The sequence below is a fragment of the Belonocnema kinseyi genome, chromosome 6 (genome assembly GCF_010883055.1).
Source record: "Belonocnema kinseyi isolate 2016_QV_RU_SX_M_011 chromosome 6, B_treatae_v1, whole genome shotgun sequence".
NCBI classification, from domain to species: Eukaryota; Metazoa; Arthropoda; class Insecta; order Hymenoptera; family Cynipidae; genus Belonocnema; species Belonocnema kinseyi.
Genome location: NC_046662.1, coordinates 23226838 through 23237276, shown reverse-complemented (window position 1 = coordinate 23237276; position 10439 = coordinate 23226838). Strand labels below are relative to the sequence as shown.

The window sequence follows — 10439 nt, the reverse complement described above, 5'->3', positions numbered from 1 at the left end:
TTAAGAAAGCATCCAGAGGTGACTGTTGTCACCTACAACATCATCGCAGAAGGTTTCAACCATCGTATTAAATTATTTGAATTAACTTATAACATTCTAATTTCATCAGTCACTTGACTTAGTTTGTGGCTATGATGTATCACCGGGTTCACTCGAGTAAAAGTTTAATAAAAACACATAAAAATAATAATAATAGAGCTCACTGTGGGTTGCTCTTTTTAATAAAAAGATTAGTCCAATTGGAGGTTAGTCTTGAAATTTGATTCAGCATCATCTTATAACCAGAGTTTGAATTTACATTACTAAATTTTCGATCAGGTCCATAACTGCCTTTAAATTTTTGGTATAAATTAGATGACAAATTAATATGAAATAAATCGAAAAATTTCCTAAACACTAAAGTGAAATTTAGATAAGGTAATATGAAATGAAATTTTGAAACATTTTGAAAGGTTCTTGTGCAAAAGGCTTCTTTTATTTTCTCATGTTCAATATTTGCGGACCAGAATTTTCGCAAATGAATGATTCACAATTCATAAAAAAGAAAAGTTTGGGACTTCTAATCAAAAGCATTCGAAGTTGAATAATTTAAAAGTTAGAAATTTGGAATTTCAACCAATTTTAATTTAAAAACGATTAAAATTTGACAATTTGAAACTGAAAACTAAATTTAATATTTCAAAGTAAAAGCTTCTAAAATTCTAGAAATCTAAATTTTTATTAAATAAGCAAAAATTACGATTTAACAAAAAACTTCACTACACACATTTTTTAAATGAAAAAATAGACTTATCTTTATTTTTAACATTAACAATGGAAAAAATTTTCAATACTAAATCTTCCAAATTTTATTATTCTAAAAACATTTTAGATAGAGAGCAATTTTAAATAGAAAATATTCAAAAATGTAACTCTGGAAACCTAAACAAAATCCGTACTTCGTGTAAAACTAAAAATTAAGGAAATTATTTCATTGCTCGATCGCAACATTATTACTTTTTTTAGTTAGTTTGAAATTTTCTTAATTTTTAATTATTTTGACTTTATTCTACAGGCACTTATTTGCAAATTGTTTAATTACAAATACTTGAAACTGCAAAGTACGTAACTATCAAGTCTCTCGTTTCAATACTCTACTATTTCAAAGAATTTAAGAAACCAGAAAGTTTTTTGGCTATAAAATTGAAATTGAACTATTGAAAATACTTAATTATTAAGTTATTAAATTTGAAATTGACTAAAATTGTATTGGTTAAATTTTGAAAAGACTCATTGACAATTTTAAAATTGTTAATTTCTGATTCAAGTTTAAAAGTTTACAATTGCAAATTTATCAATTTTCAATGGTAAACGTAAAGTTGTATTTGTTTTATTTTTATTTTAAGACAGATTTTTTTATTTCTTTCAAATCTATTTTCAAGTTATTAAATGAAAGACTTATTTTTTATAAATCAAAAAATTCTAGAAAATTTGTTATTAAATGATTTAGGCACTTTCCAGTACATATAAATTATTATTTATTAAAATATACATAATTTATTGATGTATACAATTCTTAGTCTTACATTTATAATTCAACCTCGAAAAATAAAAAATCTTTACAAATTAATATTTTTTCTAGAATATGATAGATTTATTTTAAAAATGTTGTTTTTTAAGCTTATTGTACAGAATGCATACATCGAGCAACTTCAGAAAATTAAAAAATCGAAATATTTTTCCACTTTTTCTAAATGTGGAAGCATACCAGACAAAGATTGGGTAAAAAAAGAATTTAATAAAAATGCACAAATATTTATAAAATGAGCAAAATTTCGTACTTATTGGAAAGCATATTCGAAATTCCAAAAATAAAACTTATTTTCATTATATGCTTTTTTGTTTAAAATTCATATTTTTCGTTGAAAATTTAATTATGTGTTCAGAAATTATTTTGTTTTTATTGAAAATTCAACTAATTGAACTGCTTTGTTAAAAAGTGATTCAAAAGTTAACTTTTTTCTTGAAAATTGGTCTTTTTGGTCAAAAATTATTTTTTATCTGAAACTATATTATTTCATTTTTAGTTGGATATATAATGTGATAAAAACTTGTCTTTTGAGTTCTAAAATTAATCTTATTATTTGATAATTAATCTTTGTGGTTGAAAGTTCATCTCTTAGTGGAGAAGGCATTTTTTCTTGGTTAAAAATGTAACTTTTTGGTTGAAAATTCGACTTTTTTTAATTAAAAGCCACTGTTAATGGATAAATTTAATATTATTGTTTGCAAGATTATACTATCGGTTGAGAATATATCTTTTTAGATGGACAATTGAACTACTAGGACGAAGTTACCTTTTTAAGTCGAAAATTTTAACTTTCTTATTAAAATTTCGTCCTTTTGATGGAAACTTTCTGTTTCATGGTCAAAAATGTCATCGTTATCCGTCTTCTGACAAATGTTGCTTTCCTGCATTAAAAATTCAACTGTTTTTGGTTAAATAAAAAATTTGTATTGTTGGAAGATTCGAATATTTGATAGAAAATGCATGTTTTTAGGTTGATAATTCAACTACTTGGATAAAGTCGCCTTTTTTGGTGGAAATGTCTTTTTGGCTTGAAAATTTACCTGCTTATTTAAAAGTTGAAGTATTTTCTTGAAAATTTGTCTTTTTGTTTAAAAACTAGCTTCGAACAGAAAATTTAAACACATAAGCTTTAAAACGTCTAATTTGAGTTGATTTTATTCCTGTTGTTTGTTTCCTTTTTTAATTAAAAATAATGCTCTTTTACCAGTTTCGAGAGAATTTCAAGCTATCCTACTTTTCGGGGGTTTCTAAAACATTACGGTTGTCAACTAGGGTGAAAAATATCCTTAAACAGGTACTGTAGTAAGTGGACGATCCGTTAATAGCGTAGAACATTTCTGACAAGTTGGGAATTTTTTAAAAAAAATCATAGAAATAATTCCCCAATAATTGTTTGACTTATTTCCCACACGTTAGATATGCTAATTCTTTATCTGAATTCTTTGGTTGCTGAATCCTGAAGATTTAACTTATAACGCTGCACAGTGGGACGAAAATCACGACTCTGGACAAATTGATTTTCCGACTACAGTTTTCATCCGATTCAAACGGTTTTTTAAAAATTAAAGCTGATGAAAATCGGCATGATTTTATCATAGCATATATTCATATTGAGCTTCTATTTTTTTTATTTCTGGACAAAAATGTATTTATGGAGTAAAATTAGGCAATTCAATATTAAAGTTGGATTCTGGTTCCAGGGCCCTGAAATAACTTTTTCACTGAAATTTATTTGATGTTTATTTTCTCTAGATTTAATTATTTAATTTATTTAATTTAAAATTTAACTGTTTTGTTGAAAACTAAATTTTTCATTTAGAAAATCAAGTTATTCGGCCAAAAGTTGAACTAATTTATTAAAAATACATTTATTTGAACACAAGCTTAACTATTTTGTTCAAAATATTTTTTTTCTTGTTCAAAAATTTACGTTTGTGAATGAAAATGATTCTATTTCATTTTTTGGTTAAAAAATTATCTTTTTAAGTAAATAATGCATGTATTTTATTAAAAAATCCTCTTTTTTTGTAGACAATTAATTTCTCTTCGTTCACAATTATACTATTTAGTTAAAAATGTATTTGTTTGTTTGAAAATCTGTCTTTTAATACACAATCAATTATTTTTGTTAAATGTCTAACTATTTGATTGAAAATTAACCCGCTTTAGTTAATGATTGGAGTAGTTTTCTGAAAATTTGTCTTTCTGGTTAAATCCGACAGCCTTGTATTATCAATTAAATTTGTTGTTTGAAGTATCAAGCCCCTATTACATTTTTTAGCAAGATATCCAGTCCAAATTTTGGAAAATATTTGGAAATAACTAGAAAACGTTCATTATAGTATGATTATAATTTTTTGTAATGAAATAAATATTTAGGAAGATACACGCCAGAGCGAGTAAAAAAATATATTTTCGAATCGTAACACGTACACTAGCCTCTTTAGTGTCTTTTCAGTCAATCATTTAATAAAAAAACGTTGTGTTTTTCTACTTGATGTTTGAAAAACTCTTCTTTAAATGTGTATACATATATTATTATCCACTTTTATATTACTATCCTTGTAAGTTACTTAATTAAGTTTTTATTCTCATTTGTATGGTCATTTTTTCGTAAAAATCTTAGAAATAAAAATATTTTTTTGGTATTCTTCGCCTAATGAAACCGTAATCATAATTAGCATTCTTTAGTTGTACTGCTAATACTGTCCAGTTTCATACGGTATTTTTGTTTATTTCTTAAAGAAACTTACCAAATTTCCAAAACCAACAATCTTATACGAATGCACTTCTTACTCGCTATAACAAACGAATCTGCACAAAACAGAATTTTATATTAATTTTAGCATGTAAAGAAAAAATAATCGCTTATCTTACAATTATTTAGGGAAAGAGATATTTAAAGATATAAAATAAAGTTGCGAGTGAACCGGGTTTTCCTAAAGGCGCAGCTTACCCCTAGTCTATGGTAGTGTATAGGTATTTATATTATACTAAGAAGTGGAATATAAAATTAAAGTGTTCACCATAAATCTTATGATTGAAATAATATAATAATCTGTTTTCTGTTCCGAACCCGAGATTATTTTTTTAATCGGTCAGCAATCAAAGGTGCCTTTCATATAAAACTGAATGGCCCTAATGTCGTCTTAATTTATGAATAATTAAAAATATATTGGGAATGCTGCATAAATGCGCATGATAATGTAGAATTTTCATTATTTGCAGGTAATTTTTCCCTCAAGTATGATAAATACGACTTTCTTTCCTAAGTTGTTCTAATTTTTCCCTGTAAATAGTAACGTACTTTCTGCTTAGCCTTCAAAACTGCTCCCCTTATCAAATCATATTGTGTCACTAATTCACCTCATACCTAAGAAAAAATGCGTCTTATTCAGTATTTACAATTATTCAATAAGTTCAATGCTGTACACGTTCGATCGATTAAGCATTTATTGATGAACTTTTTCCAAAATCGTGGTAGTGTAAATTATACCAAGGACACGTTTTCAAAGTTAGTTTTTAAACGAGAATATAAAGATTTATTAAATTTAAATATCTGAACAGAACAATTTCCATATCTCTTCAGTCCATATCATAAAAATATGACCTAATTTAGAAGGATTAATGACATAGTGACTCGTTTATACATATATATGCTCCCATAAAAAAACAGTATATTCAGTTGTCCGAAAATTCTGGATTCAGTAGTTTTCTCTATATTTTGAAAAATGAATTTCGCTAACATCCTGTTCTTATACTTTGTTGCTTGCCTAACTTTTTTCGGTCAGTATAATAGTACAATATCTTATAATATCATATATATCATTTTAAATATGCTGCTAATGAAATTATATTCCCCTCCCTTTGAAAGTTGATTCATCAAAAAAAAAAAAAACTTTTTCTCCTATTGTATAAGTGAATTTGAAGTCATTTACAAAGGAAGACTTTCTACAAACAAGCACAATTTCCACCCTGAAAGCACCATTTAATTTAGTACACTTGGGAATTTAGTACAAGATATAGTAAACTATATTAAATCCATTTCTCTTCATAAGTCGTTCTATCTAAATATTTGTAATTCATTCTATTTCTTCTTACAGAGTTAGGATATTCCATACCTCCTCAAGCTCAACCAACGGGCAGATCCGCCAGACGTGGCAGGGGCGGCAGACACGCCAGACCTGCTAGAAATCCGATTATTGCACTGGATCCGAGTGGCGACTTTCCTACAGGTCTTTTAACAAAAAACCTTACTGGTGATTATGTCCGCTTGGAACTACCTTACGCTAGAATTGAAAATCATTATACTCGTTTCTTCGTTGCAATAGTTGACCGGCATTATTGGGTGCGTGGAGTATATCGTAGACCGGAAGTACGGGTTATGGTAAATGCACGTAACATATCCGATATACGTATAATGAATGCACATGATATTGAAATTAATCCAATAGATTATTATTTAGAACCGCACGAGCGTCATGGTTACTTTCATCAGCATTTTTGACGAAGATGTCAAAATTACAATTAATTTGGTGTTTGTATAGATTTTAATATCTGTTGGTAACGCGCTAAATTAAAAATTCTTCATTAACTGACTTTATCGTGTATTTATATTTCCTTGCTTTATTTTTTTATAACAACTTTTATTAAAAGAGTTAGTTTTAAATATTATTATTTAATTTTCACTGTGAAAAATGTTATGAATGGTGAAAAATCCATTTTGATATTTTCATAATTAATTAATGTTATACAAGAATTTTTTATTATATCAAAATAATATGTGACGACTGAATTATGTTTTTTAATATGCAAATAAAACTGTAAACGATGTGTTTTCGAGGTTGGACGTGGCAATCGATGTATGTATCTTTAAGTTAACAAGTTTATCTATCATAAAGTATAACTTTGTAACATTCTTAAAAGGATATCTTTAAATGTTGACTTTTCATTATGAGCAGAAAGAATAATGTAGAAAGAGGGGGAGACAAGAAACGTCGTTTCGTTTCGAGAATGTGAAAATAGAATAATACTGTTATCACCGTAAACAATAAATAACGTGTATTATTGTATTGAGACATAAATTAACATGGTCGCGTTTCAATAGAAAAAAAAGTTTGACACCAAAACTATTAAAATTAGCAAATTTTCCCTCCAAATACAAATTTTACTCACAACAAAAATAAGGCCTGATTACCTAGAAAATATGTCAGGCGTGTGTTCATGGATTAAAATTAAGCGTGTGGATTCCATAACGTCTTTAGCACTCGGACTTGTTCTCGCAGTACGCTGTGCCTTGCGGAATCACGGAAAAATTTCCGAAAATTACCAACTTCGGAAATTCACTGCGCAAAAAATACGAATATATGCGACTCGACAGGCCGTCCAACTTTTATGTAGGAATTTTTTTAATCAAATTGATAGTTTTTTTTTTTACTAAAAATTAAAAACCGGAAATTTTCATTGTACCGAAATCAATGACTTTTTAAAATAAACTTGCAAAAACTCGGCTTCTGTTCGACGAAATGATCTCGTTTTTGTCCAAATAAAAAAACCCCTTCTCATGCCAATTACGTTTTGAAAGTAGATTTATTTGTTATATTTGCAACATAAAAATTATTCCAAAGCATTACTGTCAGGAATCGTTTCCTCAGACTTGGGAATGAGCAAATTCAGTTTATGGAAAAACGACAAAAGTTGCAATAAAACGTTTATTAACCAAATTAAAAAAAAATGCGCATTTTTTTAAACGTGACAATGAAACTTTGTCTGTTTTAATACCAATGCAAGTTACGAATTAGAATAATATACATTTATGGGAATGATATAAAATTGCAGGGATAAACTCGAGTGCGAAGCACGAGACACGCGATGAGAATGTGTTCGTTAAAGCCAAAGGAGTTTTAACAAAAGAGAATTCACAATCACCAAATTACTGTTGTCGATATTTTCACTCTTAGTTTTAAACAGTCCATGCAGAACGATCGAGTGCGAAGCGCAAGAACCAACAGTCGCGCGCCCTGGGCGCGCTCAAGTTTGCGTGCGCAGCGAGCCGCGCGCGATGAAAATGTGTCTGCGAGGTGGGCAGATTTTAAAAATTATAATGGCTACCTTTTACTATTTTCTTTTTTGAAGACATTAACAGCTGTCAAACAATTTCCTGATTACAATTCTTTCCATTATTTATATTTGCCCTCTGAAAATCTAAACATTTTCTTTGAAGTACAGGTGTACCCAAAAGTACGTCAGCTACTTCTCGAAGAAATCTGGAATAATTCTTCCGTTTCATATTATGTTCCCTAACATCAAGGTAAATATAAAACCCTTTACCCAGGTGGACTATAAAAAATGTTAAATAAAATTAAAAATATATTTCACAATTATATATATTCGTGTATGAAGTTATTGACATGCCTCTGCACCATTAATCGTAGAGAAGATAATGAACTTTAAAATAAATAAAAACGTGCTATCATGCATACCTGCCGGATCCAGTGATCCCAGATACCCTCCGGGCGGACGAGGCTCGAGGTAGGTCATACTGGACTCACCCTCGATTTTGATGTTGTCATTCGTCGCAACCATAACAGCACGGGGTCGTATTTTCAATGTTGTCATTGCGGAGACGAACAGCTGATTCGCTCCGCTGTTCTCTGAACGCGTTGCATCGGCTTTGATAATAGAACTAACTCCTTTTGGCAAGCAACATATCCTTCACGGTCTAGCTTTTCGGATGATGGGTCATCTTGATGTTGTCCCATTTCTAAACATTTTCCAATTCCGAGTGTTGCTCGCTTCCATTTTTCCCATCGACCGCCCGTTACCTCAGCCAAGACAATCGTCCTTTGTTCTTGTCCTCGCTCAACTCCTTCATCTCGCTTGTCTCGATCTGTTTCAACTTGTTTCAAGCTGGTCCTTCACTATTTCAAACTCATCCAATGACAGTCATACTTCGCGAGTCTTTTTGGTTGACATCGTTTCTTTTTCTTGACATGACACACAGAAATCAACTGACTCCTTTGTCTCGTTTTCAGTAATTTCATTCTATTTATTTTCGACGTGTTTTTTGTTCTTCAGCAAGTTTTTCATGCGTACGTCATGCGAAATGTTTAGTGGCTTTCCTTGTTGTCATCTGTCATCCTGTCACCCTATCACATGCTGAATGACATCCAGTATTGGCATTCCTGCTTTCGATCGAAAGAACTGAGATAAAGGACTTTTTGTTCACAAAAATGATAAAGTAGACGAGTATCAAAGAAACTCGTGTGCGGTTAAGCAAATTGCCAATCGGGGGAAGGAGAACGATAATTTTGCGTCGATCGAGAGTGAGACTACGCCGTAGCCGGATACATTCTTGCATGTTTGATCTCGTAATAGCTGTATGTGTGTGTGTACACATATCACACGCGTTCAGCATGCAATCTTGAGTTTCCGTACAATGTATGTCATTTTCTTTCTTTTCGCGTGTTCTTACTTGATAGCGGGCATAAAAAATTATAAATGTTTCAAAAATTATATGTTCCTCAAAGTAGTCTCATCCGTGCTAGTAAAGTGCCCCTATTTGAGATGAAAATGATTAATAGTGGGAGATACAAAGAAGTAACAAAAGAAGGCCGTGCTAAGCAAAGATAAAACGGAGACTCGAAAATCGAGACATAATTATCAGAAGTTTATAGATTATATATAGGACGATTAGAATCTGTAGGAAAATTTCTATTTTTAGATGGAATATTTGTCGCACTTGGAAACAGTACTAAAAGTAATAGAGTACTCGAAATTATTGTTGTCATTTTTTCCTCGTGCTGTGGATTTGATGTAAAGAAACAATGTTTAAGAGCAATTATTAACAATAAAAAAATAATACAAAACTGAATTCTGATAATGGCTCATTTTTCATTATAAGAAAGTTACACGTATTTTTTTTTAATACAAAACATTATTTTCCATTATTTATACGTATATGAATATATAATTATATTTTTTAAAGAATTTTCCACAGCGTGATAGTCGATTGGGAAAACCTGAAATTTTTATATACCCGGAAAAACCTGGGTTTTTCATAATTTTTTTGAGAGCGTATTTAATTCTTTTTTTAAATTGGCATATAAAATTGAATATCAATGATTCCTTATTTGTAAAAGTAGCTTCATGTTACTGTAATTAAATATTTTGCTGAAAATTCGCTTTTTTTGTTTGAAATTAACTTTTTGTAGCTAAAAATTTATTCCTTTTTTGTGCTAAAATTTCTTTTTTAGATAATAATTCGACAATTTTTGTAGAAATTAATCTTCTGGGACAAAAATTCATCTTTTTGATTAAAAATGCATCACTTTCGTTGAAAATGTAAGTATTATTTTTTAATTACTTTTTTTGTTTTATTGATTTTTTTAAAACTCAAAATGTAACTAAAATGCAACTATTCAATTAATTATTTTATCTTTTTTTTTAAATTCATGTATTTTGTTAAAAAATGTTGACAAAAAAGATTCCTGCTTACGATTATCTTCAGATTTTTTTCATAAACCGATCAGTTTTGTTTGGAACAATGTTTATTATTATCATTATTATTAATTATTCGGAGCGTCTACTCTACCGAGAATACCTGGAATTCTCGGGGAATTTTTATAGAGCCGGAAAAACCTGGAATTGTCCAATTTTTCTTGGTTGCCAAATCATATTTTTCATTCAAAATTTATCTTTTTGGTAAAAATTAATATCCTTAGTTAGAAATTTATTTTTGTTGTTATTGAAAATTCAATTATTTCAGTTTAAAAGTCATCATTTTATTTGAAAATTCTACATTTTGGTTCAAAATTTAACTATTCCAGTTGAAGATTTTTCAATTTATTTGAAAATTTATCACTTTCAT

The 10439-nt window shown here is 29.2% G+C and overlaps 1 pseudogene; it reads left to right on the top strand.

The window, feature by feature from the left end:
- The window catches only part of LOC117175297, a 32187-nt pseudogene that overhangs the window by 12571 nt on the left and 9177 nt on the right, over positions 1–10439 (top strand).